This window comes from Coenobita brevimanus, chromosome 85, assembly GCF_032717465.1.
Source record: "Coenobita brevimanus isolate Jiangsu-jjx chromosome 85, ASM3271746v2, whole genome shotgun sequence".
NCBI classification, from domain to species: domain Eukaryota; kingdom Metazoa; phylum Arthropoda; class Malacostraca; order Decapoda; family Coenobitidae; genus Coenobita; species Coenobita brevimanus.
Window position 1 is genome coordinate 2,917,501 of NC_137038.1, and position 17,500 is coordinate 2,935,000.

Sequence of the window (17,500 nt, forward strand, 5' to 3'; positions counted from 1 at the left end):
GTAATCAATAAGCCAGCCTACACACACACACACACACACACACACACACACACACACACACACACACACACACACACACAAAACACAATTTTACACACTGGTAAACCTGTACTATTTCCGACACACACACACACACACACACACACACACACACACACACCTCTAAGCAGCAATGAACGCCTTTGTAATCCGCTATCAATCCCTCCCTCCATCACCACTACACAAAACACAAATAGGTAGGTAGGTAGGTAGAGAGAGAGAGAGAGAGAGAGAGAGAGAGAGAGTCACCGTACTAGATAATATAATTCCTTTCAGCCATTTTGGCACGAAGAATTATGAAGAAATTAACTAAATATTCTGAAACACCAGCCTAGCCCCGGAACCCTACTCTCTTTATTCATTTATTTATTTATTTACTTTATTTTATTTATTCTAAGCCATGGATTGTCTCTCAGGTAGTGTTTTTTTGTTTTTTTTTTTGTTTTTTTAATTGATGGTTTGGGGAATGCTGCTGGAGATTGTATATAACTGAGGCAGGTAAAGGATAGGTGTAGCACACGGTGAGAGGCGTGCTGGACAGGTGTGTGTGTGTGTGTGTGTGTGTGTGTGTGTGTGTGTGTGTGTGTGTGTGTGTGTGTGTGTGTGTGTGTGTGTGTTATAAAATTGTTCTAGTGTGTAGGTAGGGGTAAGGCACACACACACACACACACACACACACACACACACACACACACACACACACGAAATACATCCCCTCTCCGTTTGCCTCAATCATCCTCCGCAAAAAAACTTAATGAAATCAAAGTGGTTGTCTATCCTGGGTTAAAATAATACATATGCTGGAATATTACGAACTAATTAGGCTGTCAACCGAAAGCGGTGGTGGCGAGCATCATCCACTCACCTGATGTAGTGCTGCCTAATTCTTCCTTCACCTATATCATTCTTTTTTCTGTCTGCCCTCCTCTCTTCCTATTTCTCCCATCTCTCCTGTCGCTTTTAATTACTCTCCTTTCCTTCTCAGGTGGCTTTACATTGAGTGAAAGGCCTAATGGTTTCCTGTAAGCCTGGAAACCATTACCAACGCTGGGTGGTAGCCATATAATCAACCCATACGTGTTCCCTACGTGTCAACAAGTGGGTTGGCGGAGGGTTAGTGCCCCTCCCCGTAAAACAACTAACTCATTGACAAACGACCCCCCCTTATGGGCTTATGGCACCGGGCTTTATGTAGATAGATAAATGAACAGGTGGATAGGTGGGTGGATAGATGGAGTAGATAGATAGTTGGATAGACAGTGATGGATGAAAGTGATAGATAGAGAGGTAAAAATGTGACACAGATAAAATATTAAAACAAAAAAATTTGATACATATGTAATTAATCATTCTCTCTCCCCCTTCCCTCCTCTCTCTCTCTCTCTCTCTCTCTCTCACACACACACACACACACACACACACACACACACACACACTCACGCATAAATGAATGAATATATACAATTTACATATGAAAGGAAACCCCCCCCCTTTCCCTCTCTCTCTCTCTCTCTAAAAAAAAAAGCGAGAATATATGAAGAAATAATTAGGTGCATTCAGGTCTGTCTGTGGAATTAATAACACGAAGGTCCTGCCAGCTAATTAGAGAGAGAGAGAGAGAGAGAGAGAGAGAGAGAGAGAGAGAGAGAGAGAGAGAGAGTTGGGATAGTGGGGGTTACCAATTATTATTATCCAATTTATATACTGGACACCCGGCATGAACTCTGGGATTGACAGACAGATAGACAGATAGATACATTTATATACAAATTGACCAACCAACAAACCATTCATCCATCCAACCAACCATCCATCCAACCAATCATCCATCCAACCATCCATCCATCCATCCAACCTACCATCCATCCATCCAACCTACCATCCATCCATCCATCCAACCATCCATCCAACCATCCATCCATCCATCCATCCAACCAACCAACCATCCATCCATCCATCCAACCATTCAATCATCCATCCATCCATCCATCCAACCTACCATCCATCCAACCTATATACCAACCATTCATCAGTGCAACCACCCTCTCAATCTACCCATTTTCCAACCAACCAACCATCCATCCATCCATCCAATGCAACCAAAATTAGATACAGTGAAAGCACATATACACCTGTCAGAAATATTCCATACTATTTTGTCTGTCTGTTTGCCTCCCTGTCTGTCTGTTTATCTGTCTGTTTATCTGTCTGTCTGCCTGTCTATCTGTCTGTCCGCCTGTCTGTCCGCCTGTCTTGCTGCGTTGTGAGGTAGTAAAAAGAATTAAGCCATACCTGTCCGTTAATTAACATACCTGGGATGTGTTACCTGTCTACCTATCCATCTATCTATCTATCAATCTATCTATCTGTGTAGGTCAAAATAAAGGGGATTTAATTTTTCTGTACCCATATATTACAAAGATATTACAAAATGTCTCTGTATATTTTATTACATTATTTTTAACAAACCATATGTCAAATTATTTTAATTTTCGTTATTATGTGGCTGAAGTGTGGTAGAGATGTGGTGTGTGGCTAAGATGTGGTAGGGATGTGGTGTGTGGTTGAGATGTGGTAGGGATGTAGTGTGTGGTTGAGATGTGGTAGGGATGTAGTGTGTGGTTGAGCTGTGGTAGGGATGTGGTGTGACTGAGATGTGGCAGGGATGTGGTGTGTGGTTGAGATGTGGCAGGGATGTGGTGTGTGGTTGAGATGTGGCAGGGATGTGGTGTGTGGTTGAGATGTGGTAGTGATGTGGTGTGTGGTTGAGATGTGGTAGGGATGTAGTGTGTGGTTGAGCTGTGGTAGGGATGTGGTGTGACTGAGATGTGGCAGGGATGTGGTGTGTGGTTGAGATGTGGTAGTGATGTGGTGTGTGGTTGAGATGTGGTAGTGATGTGGTGTGTGGTTGAGATGTGGTAGGGATGTGGTGGTTGTGTGGTAAATAGAGAACAGTATTGTGGTGTTATTGTGGTAGAGGAATGTGGAAAGATGGATGTGGTGGAGAATAAAATAAATTAGTTGGTGTGGTGGTCAGAGAATTATGTGGCGAGAGAGAGAGAGAGAGAGAGAGAGAGAGAGAGAGAGAGAGAGAGAGAGAGAGAGACAGACAGACAGACAGACAGACTAAACACACCTTTGACAATAATACACATTCAATATATCACACACACACACACACACACACACACACACACACACACACACACGAAAAAGCACACACAAAAATTTATAATGATAATAACAGCAAATACACTACTACTACAACTACTAATAATAATACCACCACCACCACCAATAATAATAATAACAATAATAATAATAATAATAAAATAATAATAATAATAATAATAATAATAATAATAATAATACCCTCAAAGGTTGGCAACACTCCTGTATATATCCCGTTCTCAAAGCTGATTGGCTGGCAGTATCCCTTCCTTAATTCTGATTGGCTCCCGGCTTATGACGTCACTAATTCCTATTGGTTGGGAGCCTCTGACGTCATCGAGTTGCTAGTCAATGTTTTTTTCTTGATATTTTTTCATTTACGAGAGAGAGAGAGAGAGAGAGAGAGAATGGTGTTAGCTGATGACTCAAAGGGCGGGAACAGAATCACACACACACACACACACACACACACACACACACACACACACACACACACACACACACACACACACACACACACACACACACACACACACACACACACACACACACAGACTGATAAAAAAAGACATGAAAATAAAGGTGTGTGTGTGTGTGTGTGTGTGTGTGTGTGTGAGAGAGAGAGAGAGAGAGAGAGAGAGAGAGAGAGAGAGAGAGAGAGAGAGAGAGCGAGAGAGAGGTTAATGTGTGGTAGTAAGACTTTGCACGTGAGAATGAGTGTTTGAAAAGTTTTAAAAGGTAAGTTAATGAGAGAGAGAGAGAGAGAGAGAGAGAGAGAGAGAGAGAGAGAGAGAGAGAGAGAGAGTACCGCTGCATCGAACTCAATTATCACACCATCTTCCTTCACTCCTAAGCTCGACAAACAATTCCAGACCCCTCCTCTCTCTCTCTCTCTCTCTCTCCCCAAATCACTCCCTTTATCTCAAGTATTTTACAACTCACTTCACACACATCCCCCCCCCCCACTCTCTCTCTCTCTCTCTCTCTCTCTCTCTCAACCCACCAACCCCCTATAAAGCCACTAACAGCCTAAATACCCACTAATTACCCCAAGGCAAACATCAAATAGCCCTCATTATCCCAACTCTCCTTCAAAAACCACAAGGACAAAGTAATTAGTCGAGTAAATTACCTCTAATTAGCCTCAGGGTCAATTAAAGGGGTCTTCCTGCCTAATCGCCGCCATATTTGATGACGTCACCGAAGAAAATGGCGGACGGGATGTTGTTCTTTTTCTTATTTTTATTTTTAGTCCCAACGACAGGGTGGGGGACAGGGCGACATGGAGGCGATTTGTTTGTGGCCACCCATTACGGGATTAAGGCGTCTGGCAATAGATAAACATTATATAACCATTGTGATTTAGCTGGAATAAATCTACTAGAATAAATCGCTCAGTAAAAGGGTTTAAGGGACATTTTCAGCTCCTATGGCCCAGTGGATGTGTCTGAAGGGTACACACACACACACACACACACACACACACACACACACACACACACACATCTCCCTCCCCATCTCCTCCCCCTTCCTCCCTTCCTCCCCCTCCCTCTCTGACTGACCACCATTACGTACACTGAAAGGGGGAGGGAGGGAGGAGGGAGGGAGGGAGGGAGGGGGGAGGGAGCTCAACAGTTTTCCTCCTACTTGATTGCTTTTCGGAGTGCTATCCTTGTCAGTGAAATCGGGGGGGCTCCGGTGTTGACGATATTTTAATGCCTACCGGGGATTGTGGTCGAACCCGGGATTAGGCGGGGGGGGGGTACAGTTTCCGCCATTGTTGTTACCCTCACCGAGCCGCCATGACGATTGTGTGTGTGTGTGTGTGTGTGTGTGTGTGTGTGTGTGTGTGTGTGTGTGTGTGTGTGTGTGTGTGTGTGTGTGTGTGTGTGAGGCTGCAAGAATGTGAAGCATGTTGTGTACGGAGAGAGAGAGAGAGAGAGAGAGAGAGAGAGAGAGAGAGAGAGAGAGAGAGAGAGAGAGAGAGAGAGAATTATGCAAAAAAATCTAAATAAAAAAAGTACCATGTATACCTTTATGTGTGTACGTATTTATGTATGTGTACGTGTGTATGTATAAATGTAGGTGTGTATCTGTGTATATCGTCATTATGTAAGTCTAATGGGGGTTAATTACACACAGAATCCGAATATTATTAGGACGGGGCAGAAGGACAGGGCCGGGTACGTATATACACAAGGAATATAACTCTTAGCCTTTTCAGTATCACAGCGTCATTTATTATTATTATTATTATTAATATTATTATTATTATTATTATTGTTATTATTATTATTTTTATATTATTATTATTATTATTATTATTATTATTATTATTATTATTATTATTATTATCACCATTATTATTATTATTTTTATTATATCTATTCTTATTTTATTATTATTATTATTATTATCATTATTATTATTATTATTATGTCCTGCCAAAGACGAATTTTTTAGCTTACAAAAATAAATATCCAGCATCTCAAAAATATAAGTCATCGAAGTGAAGAAGTTAAATTGAAAAAATAATTACTCAAAAAACTAAAAAAAATAAATAATGGTGAAAATAAAGAAACAGAGATGAAGAGAGAGGAAGAGGAGAGAAAGATTGGAGAAGACAAGTTGAGGGAGGAATCTTGGTCTTGTTATCTCTCTCTCTCTCTCTCTCTCTCTCTCAAACGTCACACACCCACACACACATTCTCTCAGTCTCACTCGAATATTTACACACACTCTCTCTCTCTCCCTCAAACTTTCACACACCCACACACATATTCTCTCTCTCTCTCTCTCTCTCTCTCTCTCTCTCAAATTCTTTCCTCCTTCCTCCATCCTTCCAAAAATTTGAGAGCAAATTATATGATACATTGGATGCGATTTTGACATTTTTCTCTCACAGCCTCTCTCTCTCTCTCTCTCTCTCTCTCTCTCTCTCTCTCATTTCCTTCCTCCATTGCTCCTAACTCGATTCCCTCCCCTCTCCCTCTCTCTCTCTCTCTCTCTCTCTCTCTCTCTCTCTCTCTCTCTCTCTCTCATTTCCTTCCTCCATTGCTCCTAACTCGATTCCCTCCCCTCTACCTCTCTCTCTCCCTCTCTCTCTCTCTCTCTCTCATTTCCTCCCTCTTTCATTTCCTTCGTCCTTATTCCTGCCTCTCTCTCTCTCTCTCTCTCTCTCTCTCTCTCTCTCTCTTTCTCTCTGCCTCACCCATAACCTTGCCTAACCCTGCCTTACGCATCTGCCAATCCCATGCCTAACTCTCCTCCCGTCCACTACCTCCCTCTGCCTCACCTACCTCACTGCTTCACTCTGCCTTACTCATAACCCTGCCTAACACTACCTCACCTGCCCTCTTGCCTACCCCTCATACCTCCTCCTGCCTCCCCCGTACCCCTGCCTACCACCTGCCTTACCCCTGCCTACCCGTGCCTCACCCCTGCCTACCCGTGCCTCACCTCCTAGCAGCCTCCACTCCGATGTAATCAGGTGGGCCGTACCTCACCTGTAAACACGAGAGAGAGAGAGAGAGAGAGAGAGAGAGAGAGAGAGAGAGAATAAAACAGGAGTGAAGGAAGTGATAAATAATGAAAGAATGAATATATATGAGTTCTACCACAACTACCACTACCACAACTACCACTACTACCACCACCATCGCAACTACCACTACTACCACCACCATCGCAACTACCACAACCACAACTATCACCATCACAACTACCACAACCACAACAACTACCACCATCACAACTACCACAACCACCACAACTACCACATCCACCACAACTACCACCATCGCGACCCAATATTGAAGCGGTGAGAAAAATTGAAGTGTTTTCTTGACGTAAGTTTGTAAAGACGAGGCTCTGATGGTGGTAGTTGTGGTAGATGTGATGGTGGTGGTAGTTGTGGTGGTAGTTGTGGTGGTGGTAGTTGTGGGTGTGGTGGTAATGGTGGTGATTGTGATTGTGGTGGTAATGGTGGTGATTGTGGTAGTTGTGATTGTGGTGATAGTGGTGGTGGTAGTTGTGGTGGTTGTGGTTGTTGTGTGGTAGTGTGGTAGTTGTAGTAGATGCTCTCTCTCTCTACTCCTTCCACTCCACATCCCACTTTATCACTGAGGTAGAGAGAGAGAGAGAGAGAGAGAGAGAGGGGAAATAATGAAGATGAAAGATGAAGGATAAGAGGTAATGAAGGGAGGAAATGAAGGAAGAAGGAAATGAAGGAAGAAGGTGAAGGAGCGGAAATGAAGGAAGTGAAGGAAGGAAATGAAAAGAAAATAATGACAACGGGAAGGAAGTAAAGGAAGGAAGGAAGGAAGTGAAGGATGGAAATGAAGAAAATGAGAAGGATACGTTAAAGGAAAATGAACGAATAAGGAAGGAAATTAGAAGATAAAGAAGGAAATGAAGGAAGAAGGCAGAGGGAGGAAATGAAGGAAGGCAGATGAAAATGAAGGAAGAAGGTGGAGGGAGGAAATGAAGGAAGATGAAAATGAAGGAAGATGGTAGATGAAGGAAATGAAGGAAGGAAATTAAGAAATGAAGGAACCCAATGAAGGATGAGAAGGAGTGAAAGAAGAAAGGTAATGAAAATAAGACAATAGCAAGTAAAAATCGAAGGAAATGAAGGAAGCTGAAGAAGGAAATGAAGGAAAAGGAGAGCAAATAAGGAGGAAATATAGAAGGAAATGTAGAAAGAAAAGGAGGAAGAAGAAGGAAGTAATGAAAAGGAGAAAATATGAAGGAAATGAAGGAAGCTGAAGAAGGAAATGAAGGAAAAGGAGAGCAAATAAGGAGGAAATATAGAAGGAAATGAAGGAAATGTAGGAAGAAAAGGAGGAAGAAGAAGGAAGTAATGAAAAGGAGAAAATACAAAGGAAATGAAGGAGGAAATGAAGAAATGTAAGAAGGAAAGAAGGAAATCTCAGAGGGAAATGAATGAAAGGGGGAGAAAATAAGAAAGAAATGAAGAAGGAAATGTAAGAAGGAAGTGAAGGAAGACGAAGGAAAGGAATAGAAAGGAGAAAAATCAGAAGGAAATGAAGGAAATGTAAGGAATGAGGATGAAGGAGGAAGCAATTAAAACTGTAACAGGTTGGAGAAGAAAAGAAATGACAGGTGAAGAGTAATGAGTGAGAAAGAGATGAAAGGAAGGAAGGAAGGAAGGACGGGAGGGAGAAAGGAAGACAGAAGGGGGGGAGGAAGGAAGAAGGAAATGACAGGTGAAGAGTAATGAGGAGAGATGGAAGGAAGGGAGGAAGGAAACAAGGAAGGAGGGAAGGAAGGAAGGGAGAGGGAAAGAGGGAAGGAAGGAAAACGAAGTGTAAATGAGGAAAGAAAAAAGTGAGGAAGGAAGGAAGGATGGAAGGAAGGAAAGAAGGAAGGAAGGAAGGAAGAAGGAGGTGGAGAAGGAGGAGGGAAATTGAAAGAGACAGGTGGAGGTAAAGAATTTTGAAAAGACAAGACGATAGGAGTAAGGGAGGTAAGGAGAGAGTGAGGGATGGAGGAAAAAGTGAAGAGAGAGGGAGGAAAAGAGGAGTATTCTGGCGATAATGGAGGTGTCCAGTGAGGGAGGGAGGGAGAGAGGGATGGAGGAAGGGAGAGAGGAGGGAGGGAGGGGATGAAAAGTGAATGTTATTACAGTGACAATGGCTTATAGAGGAGGAGGAGGAGGAGGAGGAGGAGGAGGAGGAGGAGGAGGAGGAGGAGAGAGAGAGAGAGAGAGAGAGAGAGAGAGAGAGAGAGAGAGAGAGAGAGAGAGAGAGAGAGAGAATGATGATAAAAATGAAATCAAGAAAAATAAAGAAAGGAAAAATAATGACAAGGATAAGAGCAATAAGGAAAGAGAGAAAGAAAGATAAAAATAACGAAAAGAAAAGAATGGAAGATGAGAACGTGAAGGTGGAGGAGGAGGAGGAGGAGGAGGAGGAGGAGGAGATAAACTGGAGGAAGGAAAGTAAAAGTTGAGAGACAAGGTGAGGAGGAAGGATAAGAAGTCAAGAAGGCAACACGATGGAGGAAGAAGGAGGAGGAGGAGGAGGAGGAAGAAGAAGAAGAAGGAGGAGGAGGAGGAGGAGGAGGAAGAAGAAGAAGAGGAGGAGGACGAGGAAGAGGAGGAGGATCCATGTCAGTTTAAATCCCTCAATCTATATAAATCCCTCAATCTATTTAAATCCCTGAATCAGTTTAAATCCCTCAATTTATTTAAATCCCTCAAGCTATTTAATACCTCAATCTATTTAAATCCCCCAATCTATTTAAATCCCTCAATCTATTAAAATCCCCCAAACCACATCCGGATTTAAGCACCGCAACCCACTAATCCACCAGGCGTTTATCTGGTTCTGTAGTTACCATCCAGCGCAAGCTATGAGAGACCATTTGATTGGCCACACAAAAGGCACCACTACATCGAGTGAGTGGATGGTGGGCGTGAAGCATCTTGAGTCTGTTTTTATTCTAGTGAGATGTTTAAATACCCGACACCTTGAGAGAAACTATGACCCGCTACCCAGTGACCTATTATAAATTAGCACGGTGACCTAAGACGACCCCAGCTGACCTTGTATGAAAATAGTTGACCTCAGATGACCCAAATTGACCTTAAATGACCTCAGATGACCTAATTGACCTTAGATGACCCCAGTTGACATTAGAGGACCTCAGATGATCCAAACTGACCTTAAATGACCTCAGATGACCCAAACTGACCTTAAATGACCTCAATGTCCCCAACTGACCTAAGATGATACATGCTAACATCAAGTGACCCTACATCATCTTAAATGACCTCAAATAACCTACGTTGACCTCAAATGACCCCAGATGACCTCAGTTGACCTCCCGGGAACTCAGTGGCCCCGCGGTCGTCACACATCTTGGTTGCAATTGTATTAAAGGTCTAAGGGAGAGTTTACAGAAAAGGGAGAAGGAGGTGAACGGGAAAGAAAGGGAGAATGAGGTCAACGGGAAAGAAAGGGAGAATATATGGGAAAGAAAGGGAGAATTTACGGAAAAGGAAGGGAGAATTTACGGAAAAGAAAGGGAGAATTTACGGGAAAGAAGGGGAGAATTTACGGGAAAGAAAGGGAGAATAATGTCAACGGGAAAGAAAGGGAGAATTTACGGGAAAGGGAGAATGAGGCCAACGGGAAAGAAAGGGAGAATGTCCGGGAAAGAAAGGGAGAATTTACGGGAAAGAAAGGGAGAATTTACGGGAAAGAAAGGGAGAATTTACGGGAAAGAAAGGGAGAATTTACGGGAAAGAAAGGGAGAATTTACGGGAAAGAAAGGGAGAATTTACGGGAAAGAAAGGGAGAATTTACGGGAAAGAAAGGGAGAATTTACGGGAAAGAAAGGGAGAATTTACGGGAAAGAAAGGGAGAATTTACGGGAAAGACAGGGAGAATTTACGGGAAAGAAAGGGAGAATTTACGGGAAAGAAAGGGAGAATGAGGTCAGAGATACTTGAAGAGACGAAACAAAGTGGCAAAAAGGATAGGAAAGGAAACGAGAAAAAAAAAAAAAAACAATGATTAAAAAAAACACAACGAAACACAGAATAAAAAAAAAAAATGAAAAAAATGAAAAAAAAAAAAAATTACAAAGGAGACGAAAAAAAGTGGTAAAAACGAAATGAGAAAATAAAGAAAGAAAAAAAGACAGGTAGAATGAAAAAACAAAAAAAAAACAAAGACAAAACGAAGCATAAGGTTTGAGAAATAAGAATGAGGGAAATATATATATGAAAAAAGGGGGCGAAAAAAGTGGTAAAAACGAAATAAGAAAATAAAGAGTGACAAGACAGACAGAAAGATATATAAAGGAAACACTAAATATATACAAAAAGAGGTGAAAAAATTACAATGACGAAAAAAGTGGAAAACAAGAGACGAAACATTATTTTTTGGTGACAAGAAAAATACACAAAATAAGTAAAAAAAACAAAACAAAAATAAAAATACACAAAAATACACAAGAAAAACACACAAGAAAAAATACACAAGAAAAAAAAAACACGAAAAACACAAAAGAAAAAAAACAAGAAAAACATAAAAGAAAAACTACACCAGAAAAACACAAAAGAAAAAACACACAAGAAAAACACAAAAGAAAAAATACACAAGAAAAACACAAAAGAAAAAAACAAGAAAAAAACAAAAGAAAAAAAAAACACAAAAGAAAAAATACACAAGAAAAACACAAAAGAAAAAAACACAAGAAAAACACAAAAGAAAAAAAACAAAACACAAAAGAAAAAAAACAAGAAAAACAAAAGAAAAAAAACACAAGAAAAACAAAAGAAAAAATACACAAGAAAAACACAAAAGAAAAAAACACAAGAAAAACACAAAAGAAAAAAAACAAAACAAAAGAAAAAAAACACAAGAAAAACAAAAAAGAAAAAATACACAAGAAAAACACACACAAAAAATACACAAGAAAAACACACACAAAAAAATACACAAGAAAAACATGAGAAAAAATATAAAGAAAAAATAAACAAAAACATACGCCAGAAAAATAAAATAATAAAAAAAATGAAATACACACAAAATACACAAGAAAAAAAAGAAAAGAAAAAACGAAAAACAAAACAAAAAAAAACATGAAAGAATACAGTACCAAAAATACACATGAAAAAAATACAATACAAGAAAAATACACAAAAAAATCTAAATATAAAAAGAAATGAGAAAAATGCACACTAAAAATTATAGAAAATATGAAAAAAAATATAAATAGCAAATAAGAGAGGAAAAACATCAAGAAAAATATTAAAAGGAATATAAAAGCCAATAAAACACACACACACACACACACAAAGAGACAGACAGACACACACACACACACACACACACAAAGAGACAGACAGACAGACAGATACACACACACACAAAGAGACAGACAGACAGACACGCACACACACACACACACACACACACACACACATAAAACAAGAATAAAGAAAAATGAGAGTAAAACAAAGGCGAATCCAATTAGGGGAGAGAAAAATACATCAGGGAAGTAATGAGAGAAAGAGAGAAAAAGAGAAAAAAGAGAGAGAAAGAGGAAAAGAGAAAGAGAAAAGAGAGAAAGAAGAGAAAACGAGAGAAAAAAGAGGGAGAAAGGAAAGAGAGAAAAAAAAGAGAAAAAAGAGAGAAAGAGAGGGAAAAGAGTGGGTAAGGAAATGTAGGCGATAAGTCTTTGAGGGAAGGACAGGTGGACAAAACCTTCCGGGAAGACGTATGGCTCTCTCTCTCTCTCTCTCTCTCTCTCACACACACACATACATTCTTCCTCATTTTATCTTGGTTACTTTTCTTTTAGTATCCTCTCTCTCTCTCTCTCTCTCTCTCTCTCTCACACACACACATACATTCTTCCTCATTTTATCTTGGTTACTTTTCTTTTAGTATCCTCTCTCTCTCTCTCTCCCTCTCTCTCTCTCTCTCCCTCTCTCTCTCTCTCCCTCTCTCTCTCTCATTTCTTTCTTCTCCACCTTTTTCCATTACCTTCCTCCTTCTCTTTCCCACCTCCTCTTTCTTCCTCTTTCGTGGAGGTGGAGGTGGGGTGGATGTGGAGGTGGATGTGGAGGTGGGGGTGGATGTGGAGGTGGAGGTGGGGGTGGATGTGGAGGTGGGGGTGGAGGTGGGGTGGGGTGGGGGGGTGGGGGTGGTGTGGAGGTGGGGGTGGGGGTGGAGGTGGGGGTGGAGGTGGGGTGGGATGGGGTGGTGTGGGGTGGGATGGGGTGGGGTGGGGTAGGGGTGGAGGTGGGGTGGGGTGGAGGGGTGTCCAATTTGGGGAGGTTCTGCGGAGGCCGACTCGAGTATCGCCATTTTTTTTTTTTTTTTTTTTTTTGGCGGTTCAGACTTTTGGGGAGAAATTGTCTTTAATGAGGGTTATTAGTGGGAGGGAGGGAGGGAGGGAGGGAGGGAGGAAGGAGAGAGGGAGGGAGGGAGGAAGGAGGGAAGGAAGGAGGGAAGAAAGGAGGGAAGGAAGAAAGGAGGGAAGGAAGGAAGGAAGGAAGGAAGGAGGGAAGGAAGGAGGGAAGGAAGAAAGGAGGGAAGGAAGGAAGGAGGGAAGGAAGGAGGGAAGGAAGGAGGGAAGGAAGGAAGGAGAGAAAGAGGGAGTTAAGGTTATTAATGGGAGCGAAGAAGGAAGGAGGGAGGGAAGGAAGAAGGAAGGAAGGAAGGAAGGAAGGAAGGAGGGAGGGAGGGAAGGAGGGAGGGAGTTAAGTGAGGTAGAAGGAAGAGAAGGAAGGAGAAAGTTAAGGAAGAAAGGTGGGAGAGAAGAAAGGAAGGAAAGAAGGAGAAGACGAAGGAAGGAGGGAGAGAGGGAAGAGAAGGGGTAGAGAGAGGGAGGGAAAAATGGAGGGAAAATAGATGGGACGAAAGGACTAAGGGAGAGGGAAAGGGGAGAAGAAAGAGAGGGAAGGAAGGAAGGAAGGAAGGATGGAAGGAAGGATGGGAGGGAGGGAAAAAGGGAGAAAGAAAGGAAGGAAGGAAAAGAGGGAAGGGAGAGGTATGGAGGGGAAGGGACGGAGGAGGGAAGAGAGGGAGGGGAGGGAAGGAAAAGGAAGGAGGATGAAGGAAGAGCAAAGGAGGGAAGAGGCTTTTGGGATATAATTGTCCTTGATGAAGTTAATTAAGGAGGAAGTGAAGGAGGAAGGAAGGAGGGAAGGAAGGAAGGAAGGAGGGAAGGAAGGAAAGGAGAGATAAGGAGGAAGGATGAAAGGCAGTGGAAGAAGGGAGTGAATGGAGAAAGAGAAATGAAGGAGAGGGAAGGAGGGAGGAAGGAAGGAAGGAAGACAGAAGGAGAGGAAGGAGAGAAAGATGGAAGGTGAAGGAGGAAGTAGAGGGAGGGAGGATGACTGATAAAGAGGGGGGGACGGAGAGAGGGAGAGTGAAGGAGGGAGATGAAAGAGGGAAGGGATGAAGGGAGGAGTTGAAGGAAAGGAAGGAGTGAGGGAGGGAGGAAGAGAGGGAGGGTGAAGGAGGAAGGAGAGAAGGAGAGGGAGAAAGAGAGGAATTCGGGAAAAAAATTATTAATGATGGTTATTAGAGAGAGAGAGAGAGAGAGAGAGGAGGAAGGTGAAAAGGGGAGGGAAGAATGAAAACAAGGAGGGAGAGAGAGAGAGAGAGGGGTGAAGGAAGGAGAGAAGGAGGCGAAGAAGGGAGGGTAGAAGGGAAGAAAAAAGGGAAGAGAGGAGTAGGGAGAGAAGGAGGCGAAGAAGGGAGGCAAAATGGGGAAGTAAAATAAGGAGGGAGGGAGGGAGAGAAGAGGAAGGGAGGGAGGGAGGGAGAGAAGAGGAAGGGAGGGAGGGAAGGAGAGAAGAGGAAGGAAGGGAGGGAGGGAGGGAGGGAGGGAGGGAGAGGAACTTTTGAGAAATAATTATTCATAAAAAGGTTTGTTGAGGGAGGGAGGGAGGGAGGGGGAGGGGGAGAGAGGGAGGGAAAGGACAGGGAGAGGAGGGGAAAGAATGAAAGAGGGCGAGAGAAGACATATAGAGGAGGAGAAAAAGAGGAAAGATAGAAAGAGGGGAGGAGGGAAAATAAGAGAGAGAGAGAGAGAGAGAGAGAGAGAGAGAGAGAGAGTATAATGAAATGTATAGAAAGATCACTTATTATAATGAAAAATCTCTCTCTCTCTCTCTCTCTCTCTCTCTCTCTCTCTCTCTCCCTCCCTCTCTCTCTCTCTCTCTCTCTCTCTCTCAATATTCCACACACTACCTCACGTCAACGTTTCCTCCCAGTTTATCTATCGACCTGGTTTACGTCTATCTATCGCAGCGACTCTTCAGGTAAGCACAGGTAATTGACAGGTGTGGGTACGACTTGCTCACGGCTCTTTGTCCTGTCTATCTATCTGTCTGTCTGTCTCTCTGTCTATCTATCTGTCTACTTTTTACTCTCCCTTCTACTCTGCCGTCCTTTACTCTCCCTTTCTCTCCATTTCCAACTCTCTCTCTCTCTCTCTTTCTCTCTCTCCACTTCCAACTTCTCTTTCCCTTCCCTCCTCTTATCTCCCTTCTTTGATTCACCTCTCTCTCTCTCTCTCCCCCTTCATCCCTTTTTCCACCCTTCCTACCTTCACACCTCCCTCCCTCCTCTCCCTTTGTTCTCTCCCTTTCCCTATCCTCCCTCCCCCTCCTCTCTCTCTCTCTGAAATAAAACCTCTCTTTCTTTACCTCCTACTCACTCCTTACATCTTTCAACCCGTCAGAATCTTACACAGGAATATCCTCTACTGTTTAACAATATCCAACTCAGTCCTGCATCACCATACTACATACTTGGGGTTTCATTCATATTACCTCTCTTGTGAAATCTGCTTCCAAGAGATTAGGTGTGCTAAGCCGACTCCGTACCTTCTTTACCCCTGCACAGTTGTTGACTTCACACACGGGTTTTATTCGCCTCTGTGCAGAGTACAACTCTCATGTAAAAGCTCTTCTTAACAGGGTGGAGTCAAAGGCTTTTCATCTCATTTACTCTCCTCCACTTACTGGCTTCCGTCAACCTCTGTCTCTTCGCCGCGCTGTTGCCTCTTTATCTCTTTTCTATCGCTACTTCAATGGTCACTGTTCCTCTGAACTATCTGCTTGCATCCCTCCACCTCTACGACGGGCGCGTAGCACCCGTCTAGCAATAAACTCTCATCCCTTTTCTGTCCAACTCTCTAATGCAAGAGTTAACCGTTACTCCCAGTCCTTCATTTATGCAACAGGTCAACTATGGAACTGTCTATGGAACTGTCTCCTCTGTCTGTATTTCCCTCTGCCTATGATCTCCAGTCTTTCAAACGCGGTGTGTCCAGGCATCTCGAAATGAACGGATCTTGAATTTGGCTCTTCTTATTCTTCTTTTTTTCTTGAAGGGAACAATTTTGCGGACTCCTTGCCTTAGGTTCCTTCTTCCTTGCATTAAAAACAGCTTACGAGTTTATTTCCTTCTGAGAGAGAGAGAGAGAGAGAGAGAGAGAGAGAGAGAGAGAGAGAGAGAAAGTTAATTTGCCTGCAGTGTATAACCATTCTGTATTAATGGCATACCTGGTGTGTGTGTGTGTGTGTGTGTGTGTGTGTGTGTGTGTGTGTGTGTGTGTGTGTGTGTGTGTGTGTGTGTGTGTGTGTGTGTGTGTGTGTGTGTGTGTGTGATCTTTATACCAAGTCACGGACCACCTGAGACTATGAATTCTCTCTCTCTCTCTCTCTCTCTCTCTCTCTCTCTCTCTCTCTCTCTCTCTCTCTACGGCAAAGTGGGTTATGAAGCCTTTACTGTCTCAAAAAAAAAAAAAAAAAAATCGCTTACACTCCCCTCTCCCTCCCTCCCCTCCCTCTCTCCCTCCCCTTCCCCCATTCATCCTCCCTCCCCTTACATTGAACTCTCTCTCTCTCTCTCTCTCTCTCTCTCTCTCTCTCTCTCTCTCTCTCTCAATTTCACGTTTCTCATTCTCAATTCCCTCCTTTCCTCTCCTTCCCTCAAGCTCCTCTTCCCATCTCTCTTCCCCCTCCCCCTCTCCCCTTCCTCCATCCCTCCCTCCCTCCCTCCCCCCTTTTAAATCTCTGTCTACTCTCCTATGCAAATTTAATGGAGAAAATTTCCTCTCTCTCTCTCTCTCTCTCTCTCCTCCATTCTTTTCCTTTTCTCTTTCTTCCCTCTCTATCTTCACGTATTTTCCTCCTCCTCTCTCTCTCTCTCTCTCTCTCTCTCTCTCTCTCTCTCTCTCTCTCTCTCTCTCTCTCTCATGTCAGGTGTAATTGCCTTTTAGAAAATAATTACCTGACAGCCAATTATCGCCACCTTTAAAAGCATTGTGTAATTATTATATTTATTACACAATATTTGCTTCAGTCTGTCCATCTATCTATCCACTATCCTCACCTCATCTATCCTCAGTCTATTCTCTATTGTTTTATCTATCTATCCACTATCCTCACCTCAACTATCCTCAGTCTATTCTCCATTCTTTCATCTATCCATCCACTATCCTCTCTCCCAACCATCCTCACCTCATCCATCCCCTGCCTAACAAACCCCCTCTCTGCCTAACCCTGCCTACCTCTGCCTAACCCAAGCCTCCCTTCTAATCCTGCCTAACCACTTCCTCTAATTCGAACCGTCAAACTTCTAAGCCTCTTACCTATCCATGTATCTATCTATCTATCTATATCTCCTACCTAACCATCTATCTATCTATCTATCTATCTCCAATTTCTCCCATCACATTCTCAGTGTCCTCCCTAACCATCTATCTATTTATCTATCAATCTATCCACCAATCT

At 42.7% G+C, this 17,500-nt stretch overlaps 1 protein-coding gene across 1 annotated transcript in view; it reads left to right on the forward strand.

The window, feature by feature from the left end:
* Window positions 1–17,500, forward strand: part of LOC145410393 (adenylate cyclase type 5-like) — a 93,220-nt gene that overhangs the window by 40,916 nt on the left and 34,804 nt on the right. The gene's annotated exons all lie outside the window — the stretch shown is intronic.